Raw genomic sequence first — 20,824 nt, forward strand, 5'->3', positions numbered from 1 at the left:
CACTTTCTACAGTCTCTTAAATCTCTCGGCAATATTCCCCGACTGTCTTTTAGTCACATTAGATGTGAATAGTCTTTATGCCAGCATCGAACATTCCACAGGTATTCAGTCAGTTTCCGGTTTCTTGAGCCAAAATACTTCATTGACACAAAACCAATCTAAATTTTGTATAGACTTATTGACCTTAATTCTGACTGAAAATTTTTTATGTTTGAAGATGAATTTTTTCTCCAAAAACCAGAGACATCAATGGGTACAAATGTGGCACCTCCTTATCCCAATATATTTATGGCAAACTTAGAAGAGTCATTTGTGTACCATCATATTCATTTTATCTATTGAAAGCGTTGCATAGATGACATTTTTGTCATCTGGCATGGTTTTTGCGATACTGTAGTGGAATTTTTCAATGGTATTAACTCCTGTGTACCAGGTCTAACATTTACCCTTAACTACCATCATCAGACAATCCATTTTTTAGACACTCAAGTGTCTATTTAGACAGGGAGTCAATTAGACATAGATTTATATGTTAAACCTACCAATAAAAATAGTCTACTGCATTATAAGAGTTGCCATCCGCGCCATATTAAACAGTCTCTTCCCATATCACAGCATTGCCGCATTGACCGCATTGTATCTGACAAAACCAATTGCATTAAGAGACATCAAGAAATGGAAACAAAAAAAGTTTTGAGTGCGTGGCTATCCAGCACATATTACACGACTGAACTATCCAAAAAATACCGATCTGACAATACCAACAGAATAGCCTTCGTTAGTACCTATCACCCCTTCATAGGTAAAATTAATCAGTGTATTGTCAAACATTGGAATATTCTGAAAAAGGCTTACCCCGATATTTCTGAATTTCAGCCCAAACCCCTTTTATGTAATAAGAGACCAAGAAACATTAAAGATCAGCTGGTTAGAGCTGATATAGTCTCTCCTTTCTTTCGACTGACATAGGGGACATTGGCCATACAACAAAATGGCACTTTCCCCTGTTTAAGTTGTCTTCAGTGGTCCCATACAATCAAAGGCGTTCCCTTTACCCACCCTAGGTCAAGTAAACGGTTCAGTGTAAAAGGATTTTTTACCTGCAAGTCCTCATTCGCAGTGTATCTCATTAAGTGTCCTTGAAGTCTCGGATATCTTGGTGAGACCACCCAACATATCCAAGACCACATTTCCCAATACAAGTCGACTATTCGATGCAGTCGCACCCTTCTACCCATTCTGGCCCATTTCATCACTATGGGTCACTTAATTTCATAGTTAAGATTCCAGATTATAAAGCAAGTACCACTAGCCCGATGGGGTGGTGACCGCATTAAGAAATTAAAAGAATGGGAGGCCTTCTGGATTCATACCCTCAAAACTCTGGCCCCATGTGGTTTTACTAGGGAATGCGAAGTTGAGTTCTGAGTTTCATTGTCTCTGTCTGCATTGATTAATTATTGTCTTTCCTTTTTTTCAGATGTCCTAACCATTATCAGGTAGATATAGCTGGCTTTGGGTATTGTAGCATGATTTTCCTAACTACTTTGGTTATTTTTTTTTCTGGTATTCCTTATTTTTTCTATATTTTTCTTATTTTTCAAATTTTTTTCTTATTTTCGCTCATTTTCTCTTATTTTTTTACATTTTTATTTTCTTTTTCATTTTTTCTCATTCTTTATTCTTTTTACTTTTCCCTTTATTTCCGACTTATGTTTCCCCCAAAGATTTCCCCCTCCATCTTTGCTAAGACTGACTGTTCTCCCTTTTGTTTGCGCATCAAACTTTTTACCTAGATCCATTATCCATCCCCCACATAGAGACACATCGCTATTTTCAGTCTTTTCCGTCACTGCATGGTGGCGTATGCGCTATTCATGCGCTATATACTATGAATTCGGCGCTTCTGCCCATGTTATCCTGATCACATGATTGCTTTACCGGCGCATGCACACTTCATTTTTTTGGGGACTTCGGTGTTTTCACCTATGTGGGCGGTCCCACCAACATGCCATAAAGGCCGCTTCCCTCAGATCCACAAAATCTCCATTGCACCACGGGAATATTATCACGGATCCCTGACTTTCCATTTCCACAGGTATATGTTCTCTCAACATTCTCTCTCTTATATTTATAGTGCTGTTTGATTCTAATCTTTTTATCTTTTTTTTTTTAATATCTTTATTGAATTTTTCAAAGTGAACAAAACATAAACATAACTACTATTTACTACAGTGATACATAAAAGAAAGGAACATGGGAAAGGAAGAAATTTAGCTTATGCATTTAAAACAAAGTAATCTAGTACAGTAGCTTAATTAGATAACGTCTTGCGATAGTAACTTTTAAACAAAGCTGAATAATAAACCATTAAAATAACATTAAAATAATTGTATATTCAAAATATAGAAAAAAATATTTAAATTAACAGTTCTAGTAGTATAATTAACAAAGATAATATAGTCAAACAATATATATAACAGTTGTGTCAGAATTCCTATTGGAGGGGAAATTGTTTATTCCAAAAGTTCCATTTATTATAATATTTGTGTAAAGAGTTGTTTATTTTGGCATTAATATATTCGTATACCTTGTGTAGGGATACTTTATAATTTCTTTAGATTGAAGGGATAGTGGAAGTTCTCCAATTAGACGCGATTACATTTTTGACAACTAAAAAATGTGTATGATTAGATGTCTCAAATTTTTTGGAATGAACTCTGTGCCTAAAGATTGAAGTGCGAGATTTGGGGTGATTATAATTTTTTGGCGAGTGATTCTATAAATCAATAAGGAAGTATCTTTCCACATATTATCTAGAATTGGACAGTTCCAAAAAATGTGACGCACACCCACTTTAAGCCCGCAACTGAGCCAACACAGAGGGGATTGATCTTTATAGGCTTTGGATAATCTATTGGGAGTTAGATACCATCTTGTAATGATTTTAAAATGGCATTCATGTAAGTTCGAACAAAGATTAGATGAATAGGTAAGACTAAGACTGTATTTCCATTGTTCAATAGTAGTTGTAAGTTTAAGGTCCTTCTCCCAATTATGGTGTTTGTTTTTACCATAATTATATCATCATTGAAGAGCTCATAAATGTTACGTGTTGACTAGTGTTAAGCGAGTATGTTCTATTAACCCTTTCGCCGAGTACGCTCGGGCCGAGCACCGAGTATTTATAGCTGCTCGGTGATATGGTTGAATCGCTCCCTTGTGCATGATTTGCAACTGTTTGACAGTTTTATTACATGGGAGGAATGTCTATTTCTTACACATTCTTCACATGTAATAAAGCTGCCAAACAGTTGCAAATCATGAACACGGGAGCGATTTAACCATATCACCGAGCAGCTGTAAATACTCGGAGCTCGGCCCGAGCGTACTCGGACAGAACATACTCGCTCAACACTAGTGTTGACCAAATCCATTTGTTGTTTAAATTGGTGAGTAAAATGCAAATTGCCTATGTTTTTAGTGTTGCACATGTCCACAATTCCAATTCCTTTATCTTTTTATTTTTTAAGCCATACCTTCTACCTGCTCTTGGGTTGATGTGATGTGCTATTGTGAGGAGGATACAACCTCCATTCCTAACACAATTACTTCTATTTATATTAACTGCGTCCTACCTCCTATATCTTGAAGTTTGATCCTGTTCCACATGCCCAATATTAACAACAGTTATTAATCATTATCCTCCTCCATATACCCTGCTTAGTAATATGACTGTCTCTGTCTAACTTAATTGCTTTGATTTTTATGCTGATTTTTACTTCCTTTACCTTAAATTTGGATCATGTATTATAAGCTTGATACCCACTATATCTATTAGCTATGACCCTGTCACATGATTCCACTACAAGGATAATCTTCTGGATCGATTTATGTCCCGATTGATGATTTCTTATTTTGCTGATTCTTAGAAATCATTGGCACTAATTATTTAATTTTGCTTTTTTTATATACATGTGACATCATACTTTTTCTTTATATCACACAGATATACAGTGGTGTGAAAAAGTGTTTCTGATTTCTTATTCTTTTGCAAGTTTGTCACACTTAAATGTTTCAGATCACAAAACAAAATTAAATATTAGACAAAGATAAAAACACAAAATGCAGTTTTTTTAAATGAAGGTGTTTATTATTAAAGGAAATGTGAAAAAGTGATTGCCCCCCCCCCCTTCCTTAAATTATAAATTAAATGTGGTTTATCACATCTTTAGGAAGCTGAGTTTAATTTCCCTAGCCACACACAGGCCTGATTACTGCCACACCGGTTCTCGATCGAGAAGTCACTTAAATAGGACGTGCCTAACAAAGTGAAGTAGAACAAAAGATCCTCAAAAGCTAGACATCATGTTGTGATCCAAAGATATTCAGGAACAAATGAGAAACAAAGTAATTGAGATCTATCAGTCTGGAAAAAGTTATAAAGCCATTTCTAAAGCTTTGAGACTACAGCAAACCACAGTGAGAACCATTATCCACAAATGGTAAAAACATGGAACAGTGGTGAACCTTCCCAGGAGTGGCCTGATGACCAAAATTACCCCAAGAGAGCAGTGACGACTCATCCAAGAGGTCGCAAAAGACGCCACAGCAACATCCAACGAACTGTAGGCCTCACTTGCCTCAGATAATGTCAGTGTTCTTGACTCCATCATAAGAAAGAGACTGGGCAAAAATGGCATGCATGGCAGAGTTCCAAAATGAAAACCACTCCTGAGCAAAAAGAGCATAAAGACTTGTCTCAGTTTTGCCAGAAAACAATTTGATGATCGCCAAGACTTTTGGGAGAACACTCTTTGGACTGACGAGACAAAGGTTGAAATTTTGGAAGATGTATGTCCCGTTACATCTGGAGTATATGTGTGGCGCCCCTGAGGGTTCGGTCGCCGCAGAGTTATTGCATCTCATCCAGACATGTGGTACCTCACTCTCAGGTAAGGAAGAAGTATGGCTCAGGACCCTAACACTTATATCCACTACACCACATTTCCAAGGGACAGGGCGAGATTGCTCCTACGGGAGAGCACAGTCCCTGATCCCTGGCTGGAGTGGGGAGGAACCACTTAGAAAGGGGGAACTATGTAGTGGATGGGTGGAGGACGTAGATCCTGGGAGCACTGGAGTAGGAGTATAAGTATGGGAGCCATCTTAGATCAAGGGAGTCCCGACAGAGAGTTCCAGTCCAGACGGACTGAGGTGAAGACTGGGAGCAGGGGCTCTGTATGAGCTCTGCTCCACAGGCGGGCCTAGTCAGGAGGCCTGAGCCTGAGGGGAGTGGGAGCAGGAAGGCTCCAGGAACAGAAGGGACCCCAGGGGTACGGGCCATGCAGCAAGCCACCCGTACGCCCGCCCCTACTAGAAAGTAGAGGGGTCAGGCCAGAAAAAGGGAACCGGTCCCTCAACTAGCATGGAGCTACAAGGCCCAACTAGGAAACCGGAAGCTGCAGCACTTCAAGTACCGCAGGCCACAAGTCCACACCAGTACACTAAGAAGGTAGCTGCATAGGACCCAGGGGACGGAACACACGTCGCTCGCCAAGGCCCGAGAATACCGGATAGAAGTGCCACTGGGTGTGAAGTGCAGGGAGCAGGCCAGAGAGAGGACACACAGAAGGGGGTCCTGTAAAATGCTCCGGAGTTACCTGAGGGTCGGCTGAACCCCTCACTGCGTGAACACAGGACGCCGTGGGTCTTGCACTGGTAACTGTAACTGTTATAATCGTGAGTAAAGACCCTGGGACTGCACTATCTGACTCCGTGTTATTACTGACTACCTGCACCATAACCACCATCATCTATACACGCTGCCCTGGAGCTACACTCTTCCTGTGGGGAGTTACACTACCTTAGCTGCTATACCACCAGCTTCAGAGGATTGTTCTGAAGCGGAGGTTCCTATTGACCACATTCCACAGGTGGCGTAGTCGGGCATTAAACACCTTTACACATAGACTACCCTTGGTTTGATCGACCTGGGTCACGGACCGGGTCGCCGCCACGGTGACTACAACCCCCAGCGTCTACAGGCCCGGATCCGGGTACCCCATGGCCCAGGGGGCACGTCATATGTAACACAGCATTTCAGAAAAGGAACATCATACCAACAGTAAAATATGGTGGTGGTAGTGTGATGGTCTGGGGCTGTTTTGTTGTTTCAGTACCTGGAAGACTTGCTGTGGTAAATGTCTACCAAAAAATCCTGAAGGAGAATGTCCAGCCATCTGTTTGTGACTTCAAGCTGAAGCGCACTTGGGTTATGCAGCAGGACAATTAAGCAAAACACACCAGCAAGTCCATCTCTGAATGGCTTAAGAAAAAAAAATTAAGACTTTGGAGTGGCCTAGTCAAAGCCCTGACCTTAATCCGATTGAGATGTTGTGGCGTGACCCTAAAAAGGCGGGTCATGCTTGGAAACCCTCCAATGTGGCTGAATTACAACAATTTTTCAAAGATGAGTAGGCCAAAATTCCTCCAGAGCGTTGTAAAAGACTCATTTCCAGTTATCGCAAATGCTTGATTGCAGTTGCTGCTGCTAATAGTGGCCTAACCAGTTATTAGGTTTAGGGGGGCAAACATTTTTTCACAGAGGGTCCTTTAGGTTTGGATTTCTTTTTCCTTTAATAATAAAGCCCTTCATTTAAAAACTGCATTTTGTGTTTACTTGTGTTATCTTTGTCTAATATTTCAATTTGTTTTGTGATCTGAAACATTTAAGTGTGACAAACATGCAAAAGAATATGAAATCAGGAAGGGGGCAAACACTTTTTCACACCACTGTACCTAGAGAAAGGCTTTGCACAGCCGAAACATTGTCTTTCTATTATCTGTGACTTTATGGATCTTTGAATAAATTTAATATACCCTTTTGAATTGCAATTTTCTGTGCCAAAGTATTTTTTGGATATATCATTCTGTATGTAGTTATGTAAGAACAGATGTAAGATGGATGCCTTTGTCTTATGGAGGAGGAGAGGGAAGTTACAAAACAGCAACTAAGGTAAATCCTGTCAGTTTCTTCTCCGTGTTTTGTGAGTGTGGATGCCGGCCTGTGTACAGTATAAAGTAAATGATTCAGATAAACCCCTTTGAGACAGATGATTTCTTCTTTTGCAGATTAACCCTTTAAGCCACTGCCCCACTTTCAGTATTTGGTCAGTATTTTTTCTCAGGAGTGGGCGCCAAAACCAGGAGTGGGGGATAAATGCAGAATTGGTGACTTGTTTCTATTATACCTTTTCTCTGATTGTTCATCACCTGGTTTTGGCTCCCACTCCTCAGAAAAAATACTGACCGAATACTGACCAAATACTGATAGTGGGGTCATGGCCTTAAAAGCAACTATGTCCACCTCTTGCAAGCTAACCATTTAGATTCAGCTATGTCCTCCTTTTTTCAGATTAACCCTTTAAAATGCAGCTGTATCCTCTTTCATCTGAGTGGCATAATACAGATGGCCATCTTGTTACATGGCTGATAAATAACAATACTGAGCATTAAACTGCAATACTGATATTTCAATCTTCTGATTGGAGGTGAAGAAAATATTTGCCTGATTTGCGTTTTCCGATTCGCTGCTCTTAGGGATACATTGATTAATTCATTCCCCATGTTTGTGATTCTCTTTTGGTGAATTTATGATTAAAATAGATTAATAAATTAGCCCATTTATTCTTCTATTTATTCATTCTTCCCCAACAAAGTGGAGAAACAAGACAAATTGTACCATATCTGAGCACAAGGCTCCACTTTGACATGTAGATCATGTATAAAATGAGCTCCCCTGTCTCAGTTGGTATATCTCACCGCATTTTGCTTCCACTGTGGTAAAATGAAGGTGAAATCTGCATCTCTCTAATACTGAGGGAAATCATCGGACATGCTCTGTAAATGTAGAAAGTCTTATAATGTTACTTATTGCCACTTTTTATGTTTTTCTTATAATTTATAGGTTCTTTTTAATCACTGTTTTGCAAAATGTCCGATATTGAGGATAAAAACTGCTGTAATTATTGTTAATTATTATTTAAAGTGTGTAGCATGATGGATTTTATGTTATATACCACAATAAAGCAAGAAAGTTAATATTCCCAATGCCAGATTTTCCATGAAATATTGTCCTTTCATTGTGAATACCACAGCCAGAGGTCAGGTTCGTGAAGAGAATTCCAAATGTGGATGGGTGAGTCACGGCAAATGTCCTATCTTATATTTTTAACTCCTTCCTGGTACTGGTACGTCCAATGTCATGTACACTATGTATGATGCAAGTTCAGGAGCTGAGCCCTCATCAAACCGGGCAGTTACGCAGCCAACATCTACCTCTAACAGCTGAGCTCAAACCATTGCTATTAACCGCTTAAGTTCCACTGTCAATCTATGACAGCAGCATTTAAAGTGGTTATTTCAAGGTCTTGTGTAGTTAAAATTGCAAAGTGCTTGTAAAAACTATCAACTTTGCAATTTACTTTGTCTTAAAAATCATCTTAATACTCAAGATTAAAGGAATTTTTACATTTATAGTGTACAGCTCTTTGCCTAGGTTACCAGTCACTCTGCAACCTCAACATGGTCTGTTACCTGGGTAAGGAGCTCATGTTACTGGCAGGCTCTTTGCTTTAGAGCTTGCTCGCACCACACTGAAACTAGCTGAATCACTGCCACTGTACTCCTCCCATGCTGTAGAATAAGATATCAGTCAGAATTTGGCCCAGAAACTGATATCTAGCATGCCAAGACAAACTGCAGTGATTTTGAAAAATAAGGGTCAACACTGTGAATAATGAGTCATTGCATAAACTTGATGTACAGTACAGACCAAAAGTTTGGACACACCTCATTTAAAGATTTTTCTGTATTTTCATGACTATGAAAATTGTACATTCACACTGAAGGCATCAAAACTATGAATTAACACATGTGTTAAATGCGTTTAAAGGTTTCCAAACCTTTTCATCCGGGCCAAACCACAATGATCATTGTAGTTTGGCTCTGATGAAGAGGTTGAAAACCTTGAAACGCGCTGAAACCATAAACCGCATTCATGCTTCACCTCTGTGTGTGATCGTACTTTTGAACCTCAGGCAGTGCAGATTTTGAACCACCACATTCCTCATTCATTGTATCGTATCCTCCTTATTCCTGGCATTGTCTTGCCTAGAATGAGGGCAGCGTGTAAGTAAAGAGGCAGGGGGAGAGCTGGCAGAGTTGTGCGCCTGGGCATCGCTACTTGAGGCTCGCTTCTTATGAACGTCCAGGGGGAGAGGACACGTCATTTTGCCTGCTTCAGTGATAGCACATAGAGAGGGCGCTGGGCCCAGGGAAGGATGGTCGTTATCCCCGTGCAGGGCACCACTGATGCAGGATGCAGCCCGGCAGGTAGGAGGTATGCTGGGCATACAATGCCTGGCTTGTGGGCAGAGATGGCAGACTTGCAGCAGTGTTTGCTCTTTTTTCTCGGAGCTGCCCGTCATTCTCAGCCTGTGGTTCAGTCTCATCTTGTTTCTTTCGGTCCTGCAACTTTTTAATGCCAATACAGTATCCATACCATTGATGCCCTATGGTACATGGCAACTTTTGTCTGACCATAGCCTATGATGTGTGCCAATCAGAGTGTCTGCTCTGGGCAAGACTTCTACGCCAAATGCCATAGCAGTTACATTATGCCACCTGCTTCGCACACAATAACGCATGTCAGATTTGCAATGTCTTGTGCCCGGCTTTGCCCAGCACGAACGGTTGTAAGACCATAGACTAATCGTGATCAGCCTTAAAATGTCCCCTGTTCCTTCTGTCCGCTGGGCAGCCATCAATAGTGCTGAAACCATTCACACAGTAATTATCACCCATCTTCTCAAACTCCTGATTGGCAGATCTGTCCATTTATGTGATGGTACATATAATACCCTACAATAGTCCAGTATAGTGAGTTATAATGTTTGTGGTTTCTTCACATATAGTTTTTTTTGTTTTATAAGCATTTTTTAATGGAGTTTTTAACTTGCATTTTTTGGGGGGAAGTCGTTTTTCCTAAAGAGAAAGCTATGGGAAAACATCTGAAAAAACAGACCTCTCACTTACAGAGCATTCTACATTTTTGGAAGAATTACACGGAATTAAAAAAAAACGCACCAAATGTGATCAAATACGGCGCAAGCGTAGTGTGTTTTATGTCCCATTATTGTCTTTCCCATTATTATCTTTTCACTGCACAGTACCACTTCTCTTGTCCTGTAATGTAATTCTAAGTATCTCCTCTGGCTCCTATTCTGATCATTTTAGGGCGTGGTTTTTAGGGTGTGTGGTCTTTAGGGGGAATGGTCTTTAGGAGGCGTGGTGTTTAGGGGGAGTGTCAAATGTCGGTAAAAATTTTAAGCCGTCCATGAATTTGAGTCCAGTTGTCCAGAATTTTTTTTTTAGGATGTTGGCAACCCTGGACATGGGTACTCAGCAGCAATGGTCTGTACTCATTGAGAACATCATGAAGGATCCAAGTCATCTATGCAAACACATCTTCGGCATTACAAAAAGTAAACATGTTATGTCAACTTGTGTGCTACATGTGGCAGCACATTACTTGCCAGAAACATTTCAAATATATGGCAAAGATGAAGATGACTTGGATCTTCCATAACACATTATTGAGGGAAATCAGGATCCATTTTGTCTTCTCAGTTCCCATTTTATGCTCTAAATCTATCATGTAGCATGTCTACACAGAACCCTCCCCACCCTACTTATTCCATGTGCCTAAGAAACTGAACAAACCCAGCCACCGAAACATATCTATGTCTAAATCCCAGAAAAGAGTTGTTTGCTTTTTGGCATAGAGCCTTCTCTGTTCAGGGGTGTATATAACCCCCACACGCATTCCAAAGCAAAATCTTTTGCTGAACATTATTACATATGTGCTGTCTCTAGATTCTCCAAGCTCGTTCATCACAACACCTCTACTTCGGCCTTGCACATCAACTCTAGTAGACCCGTTGTGCCCACACTATCTTCTAACTGACCATAGCCCATTTTTGCAGTAACCATTCCCTGGGCTGGAAAGCCTTGTCTTTGTTCTCTAACCTTCCAGGTCCGGCATAGACGATGTCTCAACCCCACTTTGACATTGTCTCAAGGTCCCGACAAACCCGCAGCTGTACCCTCCTGAGCTCCTGACTCCATCTGTGCAGCAGCTGCGCTCTTCTTTTTGTTTGCTCCACTTCCCAGGACATCATAGGTGTTCCAGCCAGGTCAAGGATCCCAGAACTGTCACTTCCTAATCCAGCTTCAGGCTTGCTATTGAAAGTCTTCTTCAATTTTTTTCAATAAAACATCACAATAATTGATATTAATGTTAAGTATTAGCAGTATTTAACATATTTGTCAATTAAAAGCTTAAAAACATACCCCGAAGAAAAATATAAATGCAATACTTTTGTTTTTGCTCCCATTTTTCATGAACTGAACTCAGAAAAAGTCTTAGATTTTTATGTACACAAAACGTCTTTTTCTCTCAAATATTTTTCACAAATTTGTCTAAATCTGTGTTAGTGAGCATTTCTCCTGTCGAGATAATCCAACCACCTCACAGGGGTGATTTATCCAGATGCTGTTTAGATAGCATGATTATTACACAGTTATGCCTGAGGCTGGCCACAATAAAAGGCCACTCTAAAATGTGCAGTTGTACAGTATTATGGAGATCCGGATTGGAGAGGGGGAGGGGGCAGACAACCAGTCAGTATCTGGGGTGACCATCATTTGCCTCACACAGTGCAACACATCTTCTTCACATAGAGCTGATCAGGGTGTTGATTATAGCCTATGGAATGTCAGTCCACTCCTCTTCAATGGCTGTGCGAAGTTGCTGGATAATGGCAGGAACTTGAACACGCTGTCGTATACGCCAATCCGGAGCATCCCAAACATGTTCAGTGGGTGACATGTCCGGTGAGTATATTTTGAGCTTCCAGGAATTGTGAACAGATCCTTGCAACATGGGGCCGTGCATTATCATGGTGCGACATGAGGTGATGGTCGTGGATGAATGGCGTAACAATGGGCCTCAGGATCTCGTCAAGGTATCTCTGTGCATTCAAAATGTCATCAATAAAATGCAACTGTGTTCATTGTCCATAACATATGCCTGCCCATACCATAACCCCTCCGCCACCATGGGCCACTCGATTCACACATTTACATCAGTAAACCGCTCACCCACACAATGCCATACACGCAGTCTTCCATGTGCCCTGTACAGTGAAAACTGAGATTCATCCTTGAATAGAACACCTCTCCAACGTGCCAGACGCCATTGAATGTGAGCATTTGCCCACTCAAGTTGGTTACGGCGATGAATTGCAGTCAGGTGGAGACCCCGATGAGGATGACGAGCATGCAAATGAGCTTACCTGAGATGGTTTCTGTCAGTTTGCGCAGAAATTCTTTCATGCAAACCGATTGTTGCAGCAGCTGTCCGGGTGGCTGGTCTCAGGCGATGTTGGAGGTGAAGATTCTGTATATTGAAGTTCTTGGCTGGTGTGGTTACACATAGTCTGCGGTTATGAGGTCGGTTGGATGTACTGCCAAATATTCTGAAACACCAATGGAGACGGATTATGGTAGAGAAATGAACATTCAATTCATGGGCAACAGCCCTGGTGGACATTCCTGCAGTCAGCATGACAATTGCACGCTCACTCCAAACCTGTGACATCTGTGGCACTGTGCTGTGCGATGTGAAACTGCACATTTTAGACTGGCCATTTATTGTTGAAAGCTTATGGCACGTCTGTGCAATGATCATGCTGTCTAATCAGCATCTTGATATGCCACACCAGTGAGGTGCATGGGTTATCTCGGCAAAGGAGAAGTGCTCACTAACACAGATTTAGACAAATTTGTGAACAATATATGAGAGAAAAAGACCTTTTTGTGTACATAGAAAAAGCCTTTGAGTTCAGCTCATGAAAAATAGGAGCCAAAACAGAAGTGTTGCATTTATATTTTTGTTCAGTGTATGAAATGCTTAGAGTTGTACTTCAGTAACCATAGAACATCTGAGTTAAAGATCTAAAAACACTGCAAAGCAGCAAACTTTGTGGAAATCAATACATGTTTCAGCCTCAAAAGTTTTGACCATGGCAGTATACTACAGGGTGATTAACTCGATACTTTACCCAGAAAAATTTCTGTAACATCTAAAAGAGACGATCTAACGTACTTAAATTTGAACTGTACATACCTTGGTTGATAAGAAACTGATGTTTTAAAGCAGGTGTTGAAAATATCCACCTTACGCATCCAAGCACGCCTGCATGTGCCATTCCATATTGTTGAATGTATTCCGCAGGACATCTGGGGTCGCAGCCTGAATTTCTCTCGCTATATTCTCTCGGAGTGCCTGTAATGTTCATGGCTTGTTACTGTGCACCCGACCATTCAAATTACCCCAAAAGAAAAAATACGGTAATAACGAAATTCCTTTCTCTTGATCAGGCCTTTTAAATTCCTCAATGCCAGTGACTCTGTACGAGCAAACAGACCTTTCTTGGCCGCTTGTTGCCATGTAGAATAAGATATGCCTGTCTTCTGGGAAAGCCTATGCAACGATTTTCGTGGAAATGTTAGAAGTCGCTATTTCATATCCTCAGACAATTTTGGATGTCCTCCATCATGCCATCCAGTAATGTTCCTTTATGTTCCAGCTTATTCATCAATGACAGAATACACGGTTTGAGATAGATGCTGGGAAAGGAAGTTGTTTCTGCGCTCTCTGGAGTCACGACAAACCATTAGTATGGATAAAAATGTAGGTTTATTGTCTACGCGTTTCAGAGTCCACCGACTCCTTCCTCAGGACAACCGTAACAACGGTACTTTAGATGCAGCGAAACAGAAACACAGAGCAGCCAATACAGGGTTAATAAACAGGGGTAGTTTATAATAACAGGGTCAATCTCCACGCAGAGAGTAACAGGGGAAAATATGGGGGAAAACAAGGAAAGTGGCAGGTAAAAGTCTTTAACTGACAGTTCACAGTTTAACTAGATATAGCAGAGTCGAACCGGTTGTAAACGACAGTTTTTACACTTAGCTGATTCTTTTCCTCCACAAGGCAGTTGCCAGCTGAGGCCGGTGTTGATTTCTTCAGGCTTCCCCACCCAAACAATGCTCCGTCTTCTGGCGGCAGCGGGCGGTCTCCGGTTTTACCCACTGAGCCCCTAGTCCATAACACGGCACCTCACGTGCCCGGCTCCACCGACTCTGCATCTCTTCTCTAGTCGGCTTGACTCCTCTGGTCCACTGTACTCGACTCTTGCTCCCAGTCCTGGTACCAGGAGCCTGGACCCTCTCACACTGCTCTACTGAGCAGGACCCAGCTCCGCTTTCCCACGTAAACGTCCTTGTCTCTTCCTCTCACTAACCACGCCACCAGTCTCCCGTTCACCTGACCTCCCAGCTCTCACTCTGGACACGCCCCTAGCTTCCCAGTCACCTGACTCCTGTGCTCGCAGTCTGTCTTCCTCCTGCAATCAGAGGCACGGCCCCGGCAGTTCCGGATCCCTTGCTCTGAAAGTACTTACACCCCGGTCTTCCCCCTTACACTCCCGCTCTCCTTTAACTCGCCATTCCACGGGCGAGAGTTCCTTCATCAAACGTTCACATTCTTGGACTTCCTGGACGATACGGTACCATATGAATTGATCTTGTTCGTAACAGTGAGCAGGCACTCCTGCTGTTGTCCGTTCTGACCGGCGTAACTCAGTCTGACCGATGGGGGGTGCAGGGTCACTCGGATTTCCAATCTCCGCCTGCCTGGTGGCTTCAACCGATGTTGTTCCCTCGCCGCCTGCACTGGGGACTGCACGTAATCGAGTGCTGGGGCTCGGAGGTAAAATCAACAACTCTTCTTCGTCCACATCGTGGCTTGGGGCAACTGTGACAGGACTCCCTCTAGAAGCAGGTGATTATTCTCCATCCTCGTCATCTTTAGACAGACAGGGTCGCAGCATATTATGATGAACCACTCTGGTAGGGGCTCCTTCAGTCCCCTCGGGTTGAACTTCATACACAGGTCCTTCAGCGCTAATCCTGCGCTTCACTCGGTGTGGGGTCAGTTCCCATCACCTACTCAATTTGCTCCGGGGCCGCCTGTCCCGAACCAACACCTGCTCCCCGGGCCTCAGAGCTATCCCTCGAAGAGGCAATGTCTCATGATGTTTGAGCTCCTGAAACTTTTGCTGTTCCAACCGTCAGAGGGTCTACAGTCGATGCCTATGTTCCCGGACCCAGGAAGACACCCCCGTCCGTGGGTAGTCCTCCTTGGGGTCCAGCTCTAACTCAGTAATCTACCGCCCCTTTCGCCCGAACAGCAAGGTATAAGGACTGAACCCCGTCAAACTGTTCACTCGGTTGTTTTAGACCCACACCAGCTTGGGCCACAAACTCAGGCCACCATACCTTCCGATCTTCCTCCAACATGAGGAGAATTTGGATCAGTGTCCGATTAAAGCGTTCACAGGCCCCATTTCCTTGAGGGTGGTAAGGAGTAGTCCGTGACTTCTCAATCTTGTACAACCGGTGCTGCTCTTCCATCACCCAGCCTTGGAAGCAGGCGCCTTGATAGGAATGAATCCTCTTTGGGCAGCCGTACACCCGATTGAAGTCTCGGCAGATGGCCGGCGGAGCGGACTCGGCGGTCTGGTCTCTGGTCGGGGTCACTACCGCAAACTTTGTGAAGTGGTCTGTCATTACCAGGCAATGTTCATACCCGAGATGCGCCGGTCCAACAGCCAAATAGTCGATCATCAGCACCTCCAAGGGGGCAGAAGTCACAATAGTTTGTATGGCGCTGCTCCGGGGGCTTAACCAGCTCACAGCTCTGACATCTTCGACAAGTGTCTTCTATTGTTGCTCGCAGTCGGGGATTATACACCAGCCTCTGCAACCATTGGAACGTCTTCTCTGGTCCAAAGTGAGCCCCTCGTTCATGAGCCACTTTAGCCACTACTCCGACCAACTTCTCTGGGATCACCACTTGCCAGGTGGTCCCGAACTCTCGCAGTAGCTGCACCTGTCGGTACAGCAGCCCGTCTCACAAACACAGTCTCTCCCATTGTCCCAGCATCTTCAGTGCTCCCGGGGACAAGGTACTCCTCTCTTCTCGACTGGGAACTTGCCGCAAAGCCACCCATTGATGTAATTGAGCAACTTCTCTGTCAGTCTGTTGAAGTCGGATCCAGTCATCTCTTGGCCGTCCTAGCACTTGTTCTTCCGACGTCTCTCCGATCTGTCCCTGCGCCGCGGCCAGCGGTCCCACGAAACTTCGGAATCTAGGGGTCTCATCCGCCTCCAAATCTTCATCGCGGTCATGATCAGGCCATTCATATGTCACTCTGGAGAGGGCGTCGGCATGAGTATTCTCTGCCTTAGGCCGGTATTCGGTCTTATACCGGTACCTGGCCATGCGGGCCACCCACCGCTGCTTCAGGGCCCCCAATTTCGCATTCTCCAGGTGGGCCAGCGGGTTGTTATCTGTTCTCACCAGTACTTCGAACGCAGACAAATACTCTGCAAACTTCTCGGTCATTGCCCAAACCAGAGCCAGCAACTCTAATTTGAAAGAGCTATAATTATCCGGGTTCCTCTCAGTCGTGAAGTGAGCGGCTGGCGTACGCAATCACACGCTCTTTCCCCTCCTGTACTTGGAAGTAACACGGCTCCCAGACCATGTAGGCTCCCATCAGTGTGGAGTATGAAGGGTTGGGAGAAATCCGCATAGGCAAGTATTGGGGCCTCGGTCAGGGCCATTTTTAGGGCACAGAAGGCCTCTTCCTGGCCGCTTCCCCACCGAATCGCCTGATTCTTGGAGCCCGCCGACACTCCCTTAAGTAGCTCCAGCAATGGGTTGGCTATGCGGGTGAAGTTCTTCAGGAATCTTCGGTAGTACCCGGCAAGTCCCAGGAAAGCCCGAATGTCCTTCACTGTCTTCGGGGTAGGCCACTCCTGTACGGCGGCCACCTTTTCCTGGGTGGGCCTGACTCCTTCACCGGACACAGTATGACCGAGATAGTCGATCTGCTTGCGGAACAGGTGGCACTTCTGGGGCTTCACCTTTAGGCCATGACTCTGTAGGCGACTCAGTACTTGCTCCAGTCGCTGGAGGTACTCCTCGAAGGTGGCGGCATAGACAATTATGTCGTCAAGGTAAATCAGTGTCGCCTCGAAGTTTAAATCGCCCAGGCACCTCTCCATCAGACACTGGAATGTCTCGGGGGCGTTAGTCAGGCCGAAGGGCATCCGATTGAACTCGAACAGTCCCATGGGTAATATGAACGCCATCTTCGCACGGTCATGTTCGGCCACGGGCACCTGCCAGTACCCACTGGCCAGATCCAAGGAGGAGAAGTATCTTGCCTTCCCTAAGGCCGACAGGGACTCTTCGATTCGGGGTAGTGGGTAAGAGTCCCGTACTGTACAGGCATTCAGTCGTCTATAGTCCACACAGAACCGTAGGGTCCCATCTTTCTTCTGGACCAGGACAATCGGGGCTGCCCATGGACTCTGACTCTCCCGTATCACACCATTCTGTAACATATGAGCTAGCATCTCCTTAACCTCTTTATACATCTGGGGAGGTATCTGCCGGTACCTGTCCCGCACTGGGGCAGCGCTCCCCATGGGAATCTCGTGGGTAATGGCTTCGGTGCAACCAAAATCATCCTCATGGCGAGCAAAAACTTCCTGGTACTGCTCCAGCACCTCTTCAACCAGCTGTACCTGTCGAGGTATAAGTCCCGTCAATTCAGCCCGCATTCGATCTAGGATTCTTCATCCCCCCTTCGCACTAGCCCGGTGGGATTCCGGCGGCACGGTGACCACCAGAGTCCAGGGGTCTCCTGTACAGCGGACAGCTGTACCACATCAGGTCGCACCAACTTCTCTGGCATTCCCAGAATCTGGGCTATTTCCGCCCTGGGAGGGAGTGTGAGATCATCCTCGCCCAGATTAACACACCGCACTATAACATTGCCACCCCGAACGGTGGCCAGTGCCTGAGCCACCAAGAGTACGGGGAGTACTTTGTATATCGATGTTGGTTGTATCTGAACTTCGACCCCCTCAAGAGGTGTGCAGGCCCGTGAGGATAACATGAGTACAGTTTGTCCGGGTGGTAAGGTGATCACCGTAGCTGCTGGCACTATTATTTTCCCCAGGATCTTCCCTTCACTCGACGTCTCCTGAGCCTGGGCAGCTTGGATTAGTTGTTGAAAGACCCTCCTTTGGGGGGTTCGCGGGTCCCACTGGTCTAGAGGAATCTCCTTCGGCTCACTAATCAGGATTTGCCTGATCTCTTTCAGCACATTCATTCCGAGGGTCACCGGGGGTCCACTTCCAGTTCCCCCTGCGACCAGTCCGACTCCTTTTTTTCCCACATCTTTTCCACACACTCAGATCTTCATCCACACCACCCCTGCGACTGGGATGGGTAATTGATTAGCTGCCGTCAGTCTAATTACTGGTCCCCATTCAGGCCGCGCTATCTCTGGAAATCGCTGTTGGAAGTAGGATTCTGTCATTGTAGTCACCTGGGATGCCGTGTCAATCAGGCAGTGAACAGCCCGACCGCTTATTTCGGCCCAGACAGTCGGGCTGGTGGAAACCAGGTCCTTGGGACTTCCTCTTTTTCTTTCCCCTTCCTCAGGCTTCGGGCTGTGTCCCCCAAACACAGAGCCCGCTAGTTTAATGGCTGCCACGACAGGGGCCGCCCTCGGCTAGCACAGCCCCTGGCGTAATGTCATGCGCCTTCACACTTCCAGCAGGTCGTGTCTCTGTCTGTGTAGGGCTGCCTCACTCCCCTACGGAACTCTCCTGCAGGGTGGGTCCTGAATTCAATTCTTTCCATAACTGGAGCAATCTATCTGGGTATCTCTGGTGTCGGGGCAGGAGTCTTCTTGAGACTGGACCATTCATCCCGCATCTCCTGTATCTCCTTTTGCATCTCTCGAGCCCATTCCGGTTCAGCTGCAGGCGGGGTTCGTACCTCGTTACTCCGGACCATCCCTGCCAGGGCCATCACCCCCATCTTCTGCTCTCTCACACATGCCTCCACCCCCACTTCTAGAAAAGTCATACGTGGGTTGGCGCGCAGGCGCTCCCGCAAGGCCTGCTTCAGCTGCACATCCCTGAGGCCTGCCACAAACTGGTCCCTTAAGATCACGTCAGGGGGGCCCATTCCCAAATTCCCCATGTCGTCTTTTCTAGTGATATAGGCATGCACCCTCTGTAAGGCATTAACATACTGCATCATAGTCTCCCCTTCCTGCTGCACTTGGTGAAACAGCCGTATCCTCAGCTCTCCTACATTGGTGGGATCCCCATGCATCTCCTCCAGTATCCGCACCACTTTTTCTACAGTATCCCGGTCATGGGGAGGGCAGTACATCACGGATTGTCGAGCCTCGCCATCCATGGCCAGTAAGGCTATTTCGGCTTGCATAGCTGGGGTCATCGGATGCATACGTAACATACTCCTAACTCTCTCAATCCAGTCCCACAGCATCATATTGTCCCCGGTGAACTTTGGGAGATTGCTGAGCATGGCCCCCAGCGGCAAGCTAGATTTAGGGGCTCCCAGGATGGACTTCTCTGTGGTGTCTGTGTCTAACAACTGCATCCTGCCGACTACGCCAAATGTAACACGGGTACTTTAGATGCAGCGACACAGAAACACAGAGCAGCCAATACAGGGTTAATAAACAGGGGAAGTTTATAATAACAGGGTCAATCTCCACGCAGAGAGTAACAGGGGAAAATATGGGGGAAAACAAGGAAAGTGGCAGGTAAAAGTCTTTAACTGACAGTTCACAGTTTAACTAGATATAGCAGAGTCGAACCGGTTGTAAACGACAGTTTTTACACTTAGCTGATTCTTTTCCTCCACAAGGCAGTTGCCAGCTGAGGCCAGTGTTGATTTCTTCAGGCTTCCCTGCCCAAACAATGCTCCGTCTTCTGGCGGCAGTGGGTGGTCTCCGGTTTTACCCGCTGAGCCCCTAGTCCATAACATGGCACCTCACGTGCCCGGCTCCACCGACCCTGCTTCTCTTCTCTAGTCGGCTTGACTCCTCCGGTCCACTGCACTCGGCTCTTGCTCCCAGTCCTGGAGCCAGGAGCCTGGACCCTCTCTCACTGCTCTGCTGAGCAGGACCCAGCTCCGCTTTCCCACGCAAACGTCCTCATCTCTTCCTCTCTCTACCCACGCCACCAGTCTCCGGGTCACCTGACCTCCCAGCTCTCACTCTGGACACGCCCCTAGCTTCCCAGTCACCTGACTCCTGTGCTTGCAGTCTGTCTTCCTCCTGCAACCAGAGGCACGGCCCCGGCAGTTCCGGATCCCTTGCTCTGAAAGTACTTACACCCCGGTTGTATGGTTGTCCTGAGGAAGGAGTCGGTGGACTCTGAAACGCGTAGACAATAAACCTACATTTCTATCCATACTAATGGTTTGTCGTGACTCCAGAAAGCGCAGAATCAACTTCCTTTCCCAGCATCTATCTCTGACATATCCATAGAAAGCTGCAGCATTTGGAGTCCAGGCTTTATAGGTGTTGTCCCACACAACCCTACTAGGTGAGCAGTTTTTAATACTTCTGTTACATTTATTAATTGGATAAGACCCCATCGCGCTCTTGCATTTTTACATAGAATACACGGTTTGGAAGGTGGATTTCGACCTCCAAAACTACTTTAGAAACTCACTTTGGCACCTCTTTAAGGGCATAGTTTTCCAATAAGTTTTCACAATGAAAACACA

General features: G+C 45.1%; 1 long non-coding RNA gene across 1 annotated transcript in view; it reads right to left on the minus strand.

Moving 5' to 3' along the window:
- Positions 1-20,824, minus strand: part of LOC141166251 (uncharacterized) — a 63,715-nt gene that overhangs the window by 21,279 nt on the left and 21,612 nt on the right. Inside the window, exon 3 of the long non-coding RNA XR_012251268.1 lies at positions 12,420-12,602. This is a non-coding gene — a long non-coding RNA (uncharacterized lncRNA). The remainder of the gene's footprint in view (positions 1-12,419; positions 12,603-20,824) is intronic.

This window comes from Phyllobates terribilis, unplaced genomic scaffold (genome assembly GCF_046119375.1).
Source record: "Phyllobates terribilis strain yellow unplaced genomic scaffold, ASM4611937v1 Scaffold_11__3_contigs__length_659146591, whole genome shotgun sequence".
Taxonomy (NCBI): Eukaryota; Metazoa; Chordata; class Amphibia; order Anura; family Dendrobatidae; genus Phyllobates; species Phyllobates terribilis.